Source organism: Cervus canadensis, chromosome 5 (genome assembly GCF_019320065.1).
Source record: "Cervus canadensis isolate Bull #8, Minnesota chromosome 5, ASM1932006v1, whole genome shotgun sequence".
NCBI lineage: Eukaryota > Metazoa > Chordata > Mammalia > Artiodactyla > Cervidae > Cervus > Cervus canadensis.
Window position 1 is genome coordinate 28974284 of NC_057390.1, and position 14671 is coordinate 28988954.

Consider the following 14671-nt stretch of genomic DNA (forward strand, 5'->3'; position numbering starts at 1 on the left):
TTGCTCTCAGCCAGGTGGGGAAGGGCAAATGGCTTTTTTTTTTTTTTTGCATTTGCTGTTTTGTAATTGTCTTCAGCACAAAGTGATCCTTATGTGAAAGTGGTGTGTTTTCGATGGCATATTCCAGTCCCCTTCATTGCTAACTCCATCAGCTGAGTGACCTTCATCAGTTTACCCAGCTTCTCAAAGCCTCAGAGAGGCTTACTAAATAGGTTCAGTAAGAGTATGTTCTGTATATTATCATATGTGAAATAGACTGCCAGTCCAGGTTCGATGCATCAGACAGGGTGCTCAGGGCTGGTGCACTGGGATGACCCTGAGGGATGGGATAGGGAGAGAGGTGGGAGGGAGGGTCAGGATGGGGGACACCTGTGCACCCATGGCTGATTCATGTGAATGTATGGCAAAAACCACCACAATATTGTAAAGTAATTAGCCTCCAATTAAAATAAAATTAAAAAAAAAAAAGTATGTTCTTCTTCACAGAGCTGTGATGAGGATTAAATGAAATATTGCACATAAATCTTTTTTTTAATATGCAAGTATTTGTTTTAATTGCTCTTAATTGAAGGTTCCTATTTTTGGAGAATAGCAAGGCATTTTATTATTCACTTTTTCCATTCCTTTTTTTTTTTTTTTTTACTGAAGTATAGTTGATTTACAGTGTTCTGTTAGTTAGAGGTGTACAGCAAAGTATTCAGCTATATATATATATGTATGTGTTTCAGATTCTTTTCCACTATAGGTTATCACAAGAATACTCTTTCCATTCTTTAAACGTTTCCGCTGGTTTTGGCAAATTCACCTTCTTTTTGTTTCTCCACACTGTGCCACGTGCAGGATCTTAGTCCCTTGACCAGGGATTGAACTTGGGCCCTCAGCAGTGAAAGCACAGAGTCCTAACCACTGAACCATCAGGGAATTCCCAGCAAATTCACATTATCCTCATGACTGTATTTCAGAGTAATTCCAGGTATGTTGGTGGATTCATCATCAATCCACTGTGTATCTTTCTGTAATATTGAAGAGTAGCACTCTGCAACTTGCATAAATAGGGTAAAAGTTGAGGGGTCTCTGGTCAGCTTCTTCCAAGTGGCTGGAGCCTTGCATTAGGCAGGTTGAAGTCTAAATATGTGTCCAATCTCATGGGTTAAAGTCTTACAGGATTGTAGCAGCAAAGCATCACTCCAGGAGGGTAATAGTTATCAAAAACCAAAAAGCCCCTTGGAAAGTATTTTCTGCAGCTTCTTCACTTTGCCTTCATAGAGATATAGAATCACTGCCATACCTGGCAAAGCTTGCCCATACCAGCTGTCAAAGAGGCCTGTCCAAAGACAAAATGCAAAGAGTCTCTTGAATGAAGATTGATCACTGTTACTCTCACAACACAGAAGAAATCTTCAGGTTCCTTCTCTTTTAAGAACTTCAGGATGTGTCCTGCATGAATTGTGGGTTTTATGTGTTCTCATTGCACTAAAGGAACACTCTGTTACAGAGATAAGAACTAGTTCTAGGAGTTTTACTATCTAGCCATAGCAAAATGCTTCAAAGTAGCCCTTGAGTCATTTAATAAACTTTTCACTGATAATTCTGGTGTTTCCCAAGAGATCCATTGCACTGTGTAACCATACTGCATTTCTCAGAAGAAGGTGACTTTCTGTAAGGATTACTGAAAAAGTGTTCAAAGTCTTGGGGAGCCCCGAGATGGGAGGTGATCCAATCTGATGCAAATGCAAAGTAATGGGTCCAAAAAGACCATTGTCTGTCTGGAAGTCTTCCATCAAATGCTGTTATGTCTTATACTGTGACACACGCACTGGGTGCTTTGAGTTGAGAGCTGTTTTTAGTGTCTGTTCAGAGTGCTGTGCTGCTTGCCTCTTTGGGGAGGAAGATTCCCATTGAAGTTTTCACCTTTCTAGGACAGGCATGTCTGGGCCTGACCAAGAAAATACTGTCTGGGCTGTCTTCACCCAACAATAGTTTGTTATTCTGAGAGGAAGAATGATGCTGAAGTTAAAAGTGTGGATTTTGGAGCCACATTGCCTGACTTTGAATCTCATCTCTGTCACCGTGTGACCTTGGACAGATTACTTAACCTCTCTGGTCCTCAGTTTCTTCATCTATAAAATAGAAAATATATTTCATAGGGTGCTGAGTTTTTCAAAATTTTTTGATGTTTATTTTATTTTAATTACTTATTTGGCCGCTGTGGGTCTTGTGGCACACAGGATCTTCCATCTTCATTGCGGCATGAAAAAAATCTTTAGCTGTGGCATGTGGGATCTAGTTCCCCCAACCAGGGATTTAACCCAGGCTCCCTGCATTGGGAGTGCAGAGCCTTAGCCACAGGACCACCAAGGAGAGTTAATTTTTTTTAATGAATGTATGTACAGCACTTCAAATGAAACCTGGAATACAGGAAGGTTTATGTGTTAGCCAGTCACATCATCGGGGACCCAGGGAAGGGCCCTCGGCATAAGCCCTCAGCAGTGGCAGGTAGACCATTTCTTTCTGGCCGAGATCAGTGGATGGGACAAAGCCCCCAGTTATAAGTCAGGATTCCTAAGTGTGTTCCCACCAGACCTGCAGGCTGTGACCTTGAGCCGTGGTCCTTTCCTCCTTGGTCCTATTTCCCCTTTTGTAAATTGTGGGGGCTGGACATGGGGGAGTCTCAGAGGTGCGGTCCTCATAGTGAATGACTGGGACAGAAGCAGAGACATGAACTAAAATGACAAAGCAAAAATCCAGGATGACCTTTTAGGGCACCCGAAGGTGGACCAGTGAGCAGGAATACTGCTGGCCTGGGGGGAACAGTGGCATGGTCAGGTGAGGGACCTAATTTCTGCTTGGGTTGGAAGAGATGAGAAACCCCATCCTATCCCTCCACCTCCCACCCGAACTCCTTGGCAGCGTGCAGCAGTGTGGCACTGACAACTCCTTTTCCTGACTCTGACAGTCTAGTTAACTGCAGAAGTGTAAAGTGTTCATGCTGAGAAAAGCCTGGAAAGTTTCAGTAAATGCTTCCCAGGGGTTTATCTGTGCCAGGGACAGGAATTCAGGGAGAAAATGAACTGCCTTCTCCTCCTGCAAGTGATGCTGGCAGGAGCAGGACACGATGCCTGAGAGGCCACAACGCCTGAGAGGACCCTGCATGGTTCCTAGGGAGGCTCCTTAAGGGAGAGACTCCGGGGAGAGCCGACTGAACGCCACACATCGGGGCTGTGGCCCCTGGGAGGAGGGTCTCCTGAGACCTCATTTCCATGCTGACTTGGAGGATGCAGGAGATAAGAGGGAGGTCTCGGCTGCCTCTGAAGAGGTTAACCTGCCAGTTGCACCAGGAAGAGGCAAAGATTAAAGGTGAGGGAGAGCCTTCTTTGCTGGTGACCCCCTCGGGGAAGGGTCTTTGGCCCAGTCTTCCTAGGAGCCACCCTGTGGAATGAAATCCAGTTCATTACTTTCACACATGCCAAGGACAGGGCCAGGTGCTGGAAATAAAGCCCATACTAAAATGCAGTTCCTTAAGGACTTCCTTGCAGTCCAGTGGTTAAGACATACAACAAGAGCAAATGAACAAAAATAGGAGCACTGGAACCAGGATAAAACTTTCTCCTGCAAAGTACCCCCAGCTTCCTCTACTGGCAAAAATTAGCATTGTAATCGCAACAATAGGGATTAAAGGGTCTAATCCATTATCAAGAGCAGATCATGAAAGGTGGATTTAGCTCTGGGAGGCAATAAATTGATAACAAGCACAGCAGTCAAGAACTTTAAAACAGCTATTATGAATATATTCAAGGATGGAATGGAAGAGGCAAACACAATAAACAAACAAATGGATAATCTTAGCAGAGAAATGGAAACTATAAAAAAACACCAAGTAGAATTAGACATCAAGATGGTGAATAGTTAACTGGTTTTTTGACAAAGGATCCAAAGAAATTCAATAGGGAAACGAAACTTTTTCAACAAACTGTACTGAAAAAACTGGGTAAAACATACGGGATTGTTTATGATCCTAAACAGAAAAGGTTAAGAAACAAAGCTTCTAGAAGAAAGCATTGAAGAAAATCTTCATGAGCTTGAGCTAAGCAAATATTTCTTAGACTGGACTCAGAAAGCAGAAACCATAAAGACTGAGAAATTGGACTTCATCAAAATGTCAAACTTCTGTTCATCAAAAGACACCATTAAGAAAATGAACAGGCAAGTCATGGGCTAGGATATGTCTAGATCCCACTCTATATTTGTAACTCATATTCTGCAAAGAGTTTGTATTACATATTATATAAAAATTCACACATCAATTTCAAAACACCATTAAATGCATACACCAATTAAAAAGCACAATAAAAAAAATAGTGGAAAAGACTTGGACACTTCACAAAGAAATATACAAATGGCCAATAAGCACATGAAAAGGTATATTGCATCATTAGTCATTAAAGAAATGCAAATCGAAACCAAATGACAGATACCATTTCACAGTCACTAGAATGACTAAAACTTAAAAGTAGTAATTGTTAGCAAAGACATTAAAACAATTAAAATTCTCATAACCGCTCATGGGAAGGTAAAATGATAAAACCACTTTGGTAAACAGTTTGGAAGTTTCTTTTAAAATTAAACATATACCTACTCTATGATCTGACATTTCTACTCCTAGAGATTTACCCAAGATAAATGAAACTTTTTATCCAGACCTATGTCCAGTTGTTCATGGCCACCTTATTCCTACTAGCTGAAATCTGAAAACAACCAGCTACCCTCCAACAGGTAAATAGGTTTACAACATTGTACTATATCCATAAAATGGAATACTACTCAACATTAAAGAGGAACAAAATGTTAATTCAAGGAACAATATGGATAAGTGTCAGAAACATTATGCTAAGTAAAAGAAGTTAGAGACAAAAGAGTACAGATAGCATGATTCCATTTCTATGAAATTCCAGCAGAGGCAAAACTAAGCCAGATAATTGAAATCAAATGGGTGATTACCTGGAAGAGGTGGTCATAGGTTGACCACAAAGGGGCAGGGAATAACTTTCTAGGTTGATGGGAAATTTCTATACCTTGATTAAGGTGGTGATGGCATGGGATTATGCATTTGACAAAACTCAATGAACTATATATCTTATCTTTTATATTTAATTATTTGGCTGCACCAGGTCTTAGTTGCAGCACGTGGAATCTTTGATCTTCCTTGTGGCATGCAAGTGCTTTAGCTGTGGCATACAGAAACTTTAATTGCAACATGTGGGATCTAGTTCCCCTCCGTTGGGAGTCTTAGCCACTGGACCAACCAAGGAGATCCCTCAATGAGCTATATACTTAAAATGCCCACTTTATTTGTAAATTATACTTGAATAAATTTAGTTTTATAAAGGGATTTATTGAGCATGTACTAGATGCCTGGTTTGTGAACTGTGAAGAAAGAATGAACATAAAATAAGTTTTATAGGAAGAGATGAACAAAGAGGAAGTAGTCAAAGATATACAAGAGAAGGAATAACAAACAAGGTATTTAAGAAGATGAGAAAGGAGGGACACTTAGAGCCCAGTTGGCTGTGGTTAGCGTGGAGGACACTAAGACAAGAAAAGGTGGACAGTGGAAGGAACAGCTGCTGAGAAACAGGTAGAAGGACTGTCAGACCATGCCATGGTCCCAGCTGAGCCTGATAGACTTGAATCTCTGATCGCCCCAAGGATAGCATTTCTCCAGCATTGCTTGGTAAACTAGTGGAGGGGCAGGGAGTGGGTACAAATTGTGGGGTGTTTAAAAGCATGTGTCATGGATGGGAAAAATAATAAGAGTAGGAGGCACTGACAACTACTGTTACACAGGAGTTAAGCTGGGAGGGAAAGGAAGTGAAGCCAGGAGGGGAGCAGATGGAGAAAGTGGAAGGCTCGTGGGACAAGAGGAACAGGAAAGAGCACTAGAAGCAGAAGGTCTCGATCAGCCTGGGTCTGGAACTGATGATTTCTGGTCTGGTCTACTCCTCTCTCTCCTGGGCTTCTCCCGTGGCCTGGTGGTAAAGAATCTGCCGGCAGTGCAGGAGACATGGGTTCAATCCCTGGGTCAGGAAGATCTCCTGAAGGAGGAAATGGCAGTATTTTTATTTCGCCTGGAAAATCCCATGGACAGTGGAGCCCCGCAGGCTATAGTCTGTAGGGTCGAGACATAACTGAGTGACTAGGCACACCACACCTCTTTCTCCTACAGACACAACATCTGGATTTCTTTGGTACTCCTTTTTTCAGTGAATTCCTCACATTTATTGAAAGCCTATTGTATGGTAACCCAAATTGTCATGAAAAGAAAGGTTTGTGCAGATTTTTTCCACCTAATAGATACATTCTCCTGAGGCTGTGTTCATACAGAGCTGTGTGCCCACCTCAACAGCATACTTCACACTGCAATAAAAAAAAACAACATTGTTTTATTTACTTACGTGTTTATTTATTTGTCTGCATCAGGCCTTAGTTGCAGCCTGTGGGATCTTCAGTTGCAGCATGCAAACTCCTAGTTGCAGCATGTGGGATCTAGTTCCCTGGCCAGGGATCAAACTTTGGACCCCCTGCATTGGGAGCGCAGAGTCTTAGCTACCAGACCACCAGGGAGATCCACCTCACACTGCCCTTTTAAACCGAGAGCATAGCTATCTAATCTTAACATTTCACACCCTTTAGCCAGCAATTTCACGTCTAAGAATTTATTCTTACTGCTATACCTGGACACACACAGGCTATTTGTTTTAATGCCATTTGCAACCATAGGAGGAATAACACATCAGGAGACTGTTAAATGAACAATAGTATTTCCATGCAATGAAATACCATTGTATCCATTACAAGAAAAAGAAAGTTCTTTCCATATCAATATGAATTGATTTCAAAGGTGTATTGTTTAAAGTGAAAATGAAAATAAGATACCAAACAGCATTTTGTTTTATCATTTGTGTAAAAACAAGAGCACATGGACACCTAGAAACTGGACACTATCACTCCTGGGGCCGTTCTGCAGCTTAGGGATAGGAGAAGGCCTAATTTTGTACTCCACACCCTTTGTACCTTTATAATTTTGTGTTAGTTTACCTTTAGAATTTTGAGAGAATAAGAGAGAGTTTGAAAAGTGGAAAGAGAGGTGGGGGGGGTGCAGCAGTGAGAGAGATGAGACTATAAATGAATTACTTATTAGTGTCTGGAGGACAGAGGGAAACCTCAGTCTAAGAATGAAGCCCTAAGATGGACCTTCAGGACTTTACCCCCCAGGGTCCCTCAGTTGTCACCGGACATTTCAAGCACCTGCCCAGCTCCAAACAGCTGTATCTCAGAGGGCCACTCTTGCTCTCTCGAATTGGGATCCACCACTTATGTCCAGACATCTCTCCTTTACTCAGCTTCCTGACAACCTCACTTGCCCAGAGCTCAGCTAAGAAGCAAAACATTATTTTAAATGACTCTGAAGTGTCATCATACATGTCACTAAAGCTCATGCATTTGTTTGATCCTAACTCAGAGCCCATTTCCCTTTGTGCGGACCTTTCAGGTCCCTGGAGTTGGTAAGAGTATTATTTCTTAATAATTAGTATTGTTAGAAATAATGAGTATTATTTCTCTTAATTAACTAGGCTGTGTCAGGTTTTAGTTACAGCATGTGGGATCTAGTTCCCTGATCAGGGAATCAAACCAGGGCCCCTGCATTGGGAGCTCGAAGTCTTAGCTACTGAACCACCACGGGAATCCTGAGTATTATTTTAAACTGAAGACATTTGAGGGACTTCCCTAGGGGTGCAGTGGATGAGAATCCACCTGCCAATACAGGGGACATGGGTTCGATCCCTGGCTCCGGAAGATTCCACTTGCCTCAGAGCCACTAAGCCCATGTGCCGAAACTACTGAAGCCCCTGCACCGAGAGTCTGAGCTCTGCAACAACAGAGGCCACCGCAGTGAGAAGCCCATGCACCACAATGAAGAGTAGCCTCCACTAGAGAAAGTCTGCACACAGCAATGAAGACCCAGCGCAGCCAAAATAAATAACTAATTAAAAAAAACCAAAAACACCTGAAGACATTTGAGACACAGCAGGTATAGAAAGAAGCCTTTTGGAGTTTCCCTTATCTGACTACAAGGTAAAACCTTTGAAAGTGAAGGTGCTATAAAGCCCTTCTTTCAGGAATCTTCGCTCCCAAGAGAAAACCAATCACTGGATGAGAAATTATATAAACTAACATTATCACAAACATTCATACCTTCCATTTGTTTCCCTGAAAGTCAATTTGTCTTCCCTAAAAAATGGCTCATTTGTCCTTCCCATAGAAGCTGTTTTTTCCCTTCCCTTTCCCCTGTTAAGCTGATATGGAAACTCCTATTTCTAGATGCCAGTGAGCCATTTCATCTGAATGCTCCCACAGGCATATGAATAAAATTTGTGCATTTTCCCTCCAGTGATCTGTCTATTATCAGTTAGCCCCTGATCACTGGACCTAAACTAGTAGGGGAAAAGTTTTCTCTCCTTGCTGAGTTTTGGGTTTTTTTTTTAATATTTATTTTTATTTGTTTATTTGGCTGCACCAGATCTTAGTTGTGGCACACAGGATCTTTGATCCTCGCTGCAGGATCTCTTAGTTGCAGCATGTGAACTCTTAGTTGTGACATGGGGGATCTAGCTCCCTGACCAGCGATTGGACCTGGGTCCCCTGCATTGAGAACATGGAGTCTTAGCCACTGGACCCCCAGGGAAGTCCTTACTGAAGAAGGAATTCATAGGGCCTGGACTCCATCTCAGGCCTGTCCGTGCTGGTCGTTCGTGGCCACCTCTCCAGTGGACTCTGAACTCTGTGCTTAGCGCCTGTGGGAATGACAATGGAAGGATAAGACCCCCTCTGGGCAGGGGAATCTTGAAGATCACCTCCAGGTTACTCATTGCCTAAGAGGAAACATACCGTAATCACCCCCGTCTCTGGACAGGTCATAAATTTTTCCGTATCTATCAGGATGTAATCATGGGCTTATTGATTATTAACTGTTTGGAATGTAACTTCGGGTTTATTGATTATTAACTGTTTGAACACATAACACATGAATGATGGGGTTATTGTAGTTGTATTTACCCTTCCTTTGTTTATGTAAGTCTCAAGGGAATTGGGGTTGTGGGTTTGGACACGTACACATGGGGTATAAAAGATTTTCACAAATTCTGACCGGGGTCCTTGGCTAAGAGGAGACTCTGCCTTGGACCCGCCGGTGTAATAAACTGCACTCCACTATCTGCATTGTCCTTCTGAGTGAGTTTGTTTCCCGGAGAGCATGGCTATAACATTACTTTGCTGTTTTAACCGAGCTTGGTTAACAGGCCCATAGGAGAAAAGAGACAGCAAATTATAAGAGAGGAATGTTATTTCATGCAGAAACCTTCCTTCAATTTCACTAAGTGATAGATGACAACCTAACTGTTGCAGGGAAGACAGAAACATCTATTTAAAACAGTAATAACCTCAAAGAAGTGCAGGTTATTTGCCACTTCGCTTGTCCTGATATCATGAGGGCATCTGGAGTTGCCCCACAGCCCAGCCACTGGGATCTGTAATCATGCCCCATGTTTTAGCACAAAGAGCTAAATTCTCTTCGGGGCTTTCTGATGGAGAAAAGAGAGCAGTGCCTGTCAGGGAGATTTCTATATAAACCTTTTAAAACTGTCTGAGGGTTAAAGGATAAACCCCATCACTTCAACATCTTGGCTTTTACAGAACGACTCACTCCCCTGAGATTTCACTTCAGTGCAATGGGAGGGGGCAGGGGAAGGCTTGTTCAGTGTTCAGAAGATTACAAAATCACAGAATTCAGATAGACAAAGGAAAATCAACAGCAGCTGGCCTCCACGGGGCTCTTGAATGAACCCAGCAAGGGAGGAGTCTGTCCTGCCCAAAAGGCAGCAGGGCCCAAAACCAGGGTCCAGATTCTTGTTCTGCAAAAACCTCTAGATAAACAGTCACTTGCTTCTCTAAGCCTCTGCTTTGTCTTCTGTACAATGGAAATAACAGCCTCTAAGCTCTCGGTGTTACCAAATCATTGTGATTATTTAATTCGGCTCAATTTATTCTAACAAATATTTACTGAGAACCTACTGTGTGCCCTTCCTGGTACCAGGTAATCCCTGTAGGGAGAACAGAAAAATGAATAACACATAGTTTTTTACTTCAAAGAGCTTGTAATCTGACAGGACCAAATTAACTACCAGATGGTGTGAGATAATAGACAATATCTGTTGGTCTCCGTTTGGGGTTCTTGACACAGAGCTCCTGAAACCCTTGTAATTTCCTGGGGGATAGCAGTGAATTGTATTCCAAAGAGGAGACTCTGGGTGGACTCCTACGTGGCTCCTGGCTGGAAGGACCAAACCATAATTAGAAACTTGAAATTTTCAGCCCTGCCCCCACTTCCTCTTGAAAAGGGAAAAAGGCTGAAAATGGAGTTATTGATGGATCATTCTGAAGTGATGAAACCTCCATAAAAATTCCAGCTGTATGGGGTTTGGAGGACTTCCAGGCTGGTGAACACGTGGAGATTTGGGGAAAGAGGGCTCGGAAGCTGTACAACTTTTCCCTGTATCTTGCCCTCTACATCTCCCATCAGTCTGCTCCTGAGCTATAGTCTTTCATCATATACCAGTAATCTAGTAAGTAAAATGTGTCTCTGAGTTCTGTAAGTCTGCATTAGCAAATTAATAAAAATCAAGGAGAGGGCCATGGGAACCTCTGATTTATAAGCCAGTCAGTTAGAAGCACAGGTAACAACTTGAACTAGTGACTGACATTGAAGTCCAAGGAGGGGTCTTTGGACCCTCCAGCCTATAGCCAGTCAGTCAGAAGCACAGGCGATAATCTGGGGGTGGGAGTGAAGGGTCGAGGGAGCAGTCTTGCGGGATTGAGCCTCAGCCTATGGGATCTGATGCCGTCTCCAGGTAGAGAATATCAGGACTGAGTTGAATTGTAGGACACACAGCTGGTGTCCCAAGAATTGCTTGTTGGTGTGGGAAGACCCCCCTGCCCCATACACACACATTGAAAATCGGCTCTTGGAATGTAGTTTAGATGGGAAAGTGCTTTAGAAAGGAAACCCTCCTCTACAAAAGTTAAGTGTCAGTACTTTTTCTGGAAGCTTGGAGTTTGTGGTGACACTCTTACTAAAGGAGCAGCATAGCTTAAAACCAGGTTTAGCGAACTAAGTCCTGGGAGCAGCACCCTGTCTAAGCCCCACCACCTAAGAATCCATCTTTCTTGTAAACCTTTCCAAGAAAAAGATGCAATTCCACCCTCCAAACCAAGAGACCCCTTGATCCTGCTGATCTAGCCTCTTAAAGCCTCTGGAATCAGCCCCCGGGCACAACCGGAGTCCTGCTCACAAGTTGCTCTTACGGAGAAGGTGTTAGCAGAACACAGCCATGCCTGTTCATAAAGTTCATGGTTGATCCGTGCTTTCACAGCAGGACTGAGCAGTTGGTAAGCGACTGAATGGCCCAAAGAGCCAAAAAATATTTTCTATCTGGTCCTTTACAGTGTGGTGATAAACAAGAATTAGCCACTATTACTTGTGGTTGGCAGAGACACGAAGGCAGATAGAGGAGTGGGAAAGCTTTACAAAAGTGCAGGCTTCAAATGTGCCCCAACTGGAGGCTGCTGGCCTGGGGAAGCTGAAGATGAGAGGCTAGATGCCGGCGACCTGGGTGACTGGTTAGGGGCCCATTCTGGCTTCCTCTGGTTGCTCCCAAGTTGGAAGCAGGGACAAAAACTAGGAGCACTGGCAGTTATTAATCAAATCCTAGCTACTTGAGACCAGTTGTTACCAGGGTTATTTTTTGGCTTCCTGAGCTGGTGGCTATGACAGATGGTGATCTGACATCCTGCAAGTCTGACTTATAGATAACAAGCTGGCTTCCTGAGCTGGGTACTGTAGATGATGTAGTTTCCTGGACAAAATGCTGTAGATAATGGGAAAGGGTCCTATTTTTGTAGAGGATCTGTCTATTTTCCATTTGTATGTTCAGTCTCTCAACAGAAGTTACTTTATTCCACTGGTGATCATTTTGTAATGTATCAAGATATCAAACCACTATATCATATACCTGAAACTAAATTTCTAAGTCAATTATGCTTCAATAAAAATATATATACATATAGATGTATGTATGTAAAGTTTGCCTATTCCAGGATTCAGGTTAAATGTTTTCAGTGAATGGGTCCTAGATACTTGGGTAAGTTACTTCAGATCTCTGTGCTTCTGTTTCCTCATTCATAAGTTGAGGATTATGACAGTTCTTGCCTTGTAGGGTTTTAGAAAAATTAAGTCCATGTAAAATGCACCCAGCAGAGTGCCTGATACATACTGTGTCTCAGTGAATATTATCCACTGTATTACAATCTTCCCACAAAGTTCCTTCAAGGCAAGGTCTGTGGCTGTTGTCTCAGTAGTCCCAGCTTCTATCAGAGGGTTTGACACATAGTAGCTATTCAATAAATATGTGATGAGTGAGTGAATGGTAAGAAACCAGAGATGGAGGGAACTTTGGCCACCCATCTCAGATAGAGGATAATCTCTTTATTGCGTGTGTGTGCATGTTCAGTTGCTCAGTCATTACTATATAGTGAAAAAGGCCTAAACTTGGGGACCCTCATTCCCACATGGACATTCAGGCCATAGCCCTGTCTTAAAGCTAAGGGAAGCCTGTTACCCAACGACTAGACCCAGGGGAGGCCCAGTGACAGGGGGAATCTTTGACTCTCAATGATACTTTGACTTTACTAAATAATTCATGTGTTTTCTTTAAATTGCCTCTTTATCTTTTTGGGAGCATTCCCACTCCTGTAATTGGTACTGTGGAAGTTGGTGTCAATATTTACAATCTGACTCAGTAGTTTTCAAGGCTGCTATAATCCTTCAATTTAATAAGAAACAACAGCCAAGCAAGATATTCCTTCCCCCTGCATCTTTGACCTTGACAGAGCCGGCCGGCTTTGCAAGGAAGTGGGGCCTTGGGTTCCAGCAGCTGCTGCCGGATCCTCTCCCAACCTCCAGTCCCTCTGCCTAGGAGCAGCACTTGGTCTGAGTCCCCCCACGCCAGAATCCATCTTTCTTGTAAACCTTTCCAAGGAAGAGACACAACTTCACACTCCAAAACCAAGAGACCACTTGGCCCTGCTGATCTCTACTCTTCAAGCCTCAGGAATCAGCTCCCTCCCCACCAGCCCTTCTGTATTTGTCGTGTCTTGGGCCCTCCTGACTCCTCCCTTGAGCTCCAGCAGTGCTCTGACTCCAGTCTTCCTCTGCTCCGTCCCAGCCCCTGGTCCAGTGAGACGACCTGGTCACTTCTCGGTGTGCAACCCTCCAAAAACTTCCCATCACCTGTAAGTTAAAGTCCAGCACCCTTCAAATGGCATCTGTGGCCCTTCCCTGAGCTCTCCCAGCCTGCTCTGTCCCTACCGCTTCTGCCCTGCACTTCACCAGAGCTGCCGAGCTGTCCAAGATGGTAGTCAGTGGTTGCCGGCAGCTCGTTTAAATTTTGAGTAAGATGAAATCAAATTAAAAATTTAGCTTCTTAGTTGCACTATCCACATTTCAAGTGCTTAATTGCTAAAGGCTACATAATGGACAACATAGAGATAAAAAACATTTCCATCAACACAGAAAGTTTTACTGAACTCTTCTAGGAAAAAGGTTTGTGTTTCTCTGCACATATCATGGTACTTCACCCTGCCAGATTTTTACTCATGTCTCTGTCCGAATATTCACCCTCCCCTCTTTCCACTGAGTAATTCTTCAAGACTCAGCTCAGGAGTCACTTCCAAGAAGCCTTGTTTGAAGCCCTAGGCTAGGGTGAGTGCTGGGTTTCTGGGTTCTTAATAGCACCTCACATTAGCTAATGTTTCTCTGACCACTTACCATTTGCTGACATATCTGTCTCCTCCAGGAAACTGTGAGTTCCTCCAGGGCAAAAACCATGTCTTTGCGGGCCCAGCGTCCCCAGTACCCAGCACGAAGCAGGTGTCCGTTACTGTTGGCTGAACTCATACTAACAGAACATTCAGCAGTGCCTGACCACTGGACAGGATTTAGCTGTGTGTCAGTGAAGACCCTCAAGTAGACAGAAACCAGTCAAGAGGAAAGGGGACTTGATGGTTCAGTAACTGGGAGGTTTAGGGGCAGTTCTTGCTCCATGCATGACGGGATCCAGAGGCTCAGAGCATGTTATCAAGGTTCTGGTCCCCTCCCAAGGTCTCGGCTCTACTGATTACTGTCTCTAGGTAATGACTACCAGTAGCCTTGGCTCTAAATAGTCCCAATTCTGTCATCTTCAGTAAGATAGAAAATCTCTCTCCCAACATCAGTGTAGTGGTCTCCAGGAAGACGCTGTTTGGCCTTGCTGGGTCTTGTGCCTTCCCTGAATGAATCACTGTGGCCTGGGGTAGTTGCTTGGCTCTGTCACCCTGACTCATGTGTTTGTCCTGAGGTGGAGGTGAGATGGGGTACAAAGTCATCATGACTGACAGCTCTCCAGGCTCACATGGAAAAAGAGGAAGGAGTCACCCAAAGGAACCAGAAGAGGGAGTGGACAAATGCTGGGAGACAGGAGGGTCAGCTGGTCTGGCCACTCACCCTGGGAGCCGGACTCCT

The 14671-nt window shown here is 43.6% G+C and overlaps 1 pseudogene; it reads right to left on the reverse strand.

Annotated features, from left to right (window-relative positions):
• Positions 1–575: 575 nt before the first annotated feature.
• LOC122442465 lies at positions 576–14068 on the reverse strand (annotated as a pseudogene).
• Positions 14069–14671: the final 603 nt, after the last annotated feature.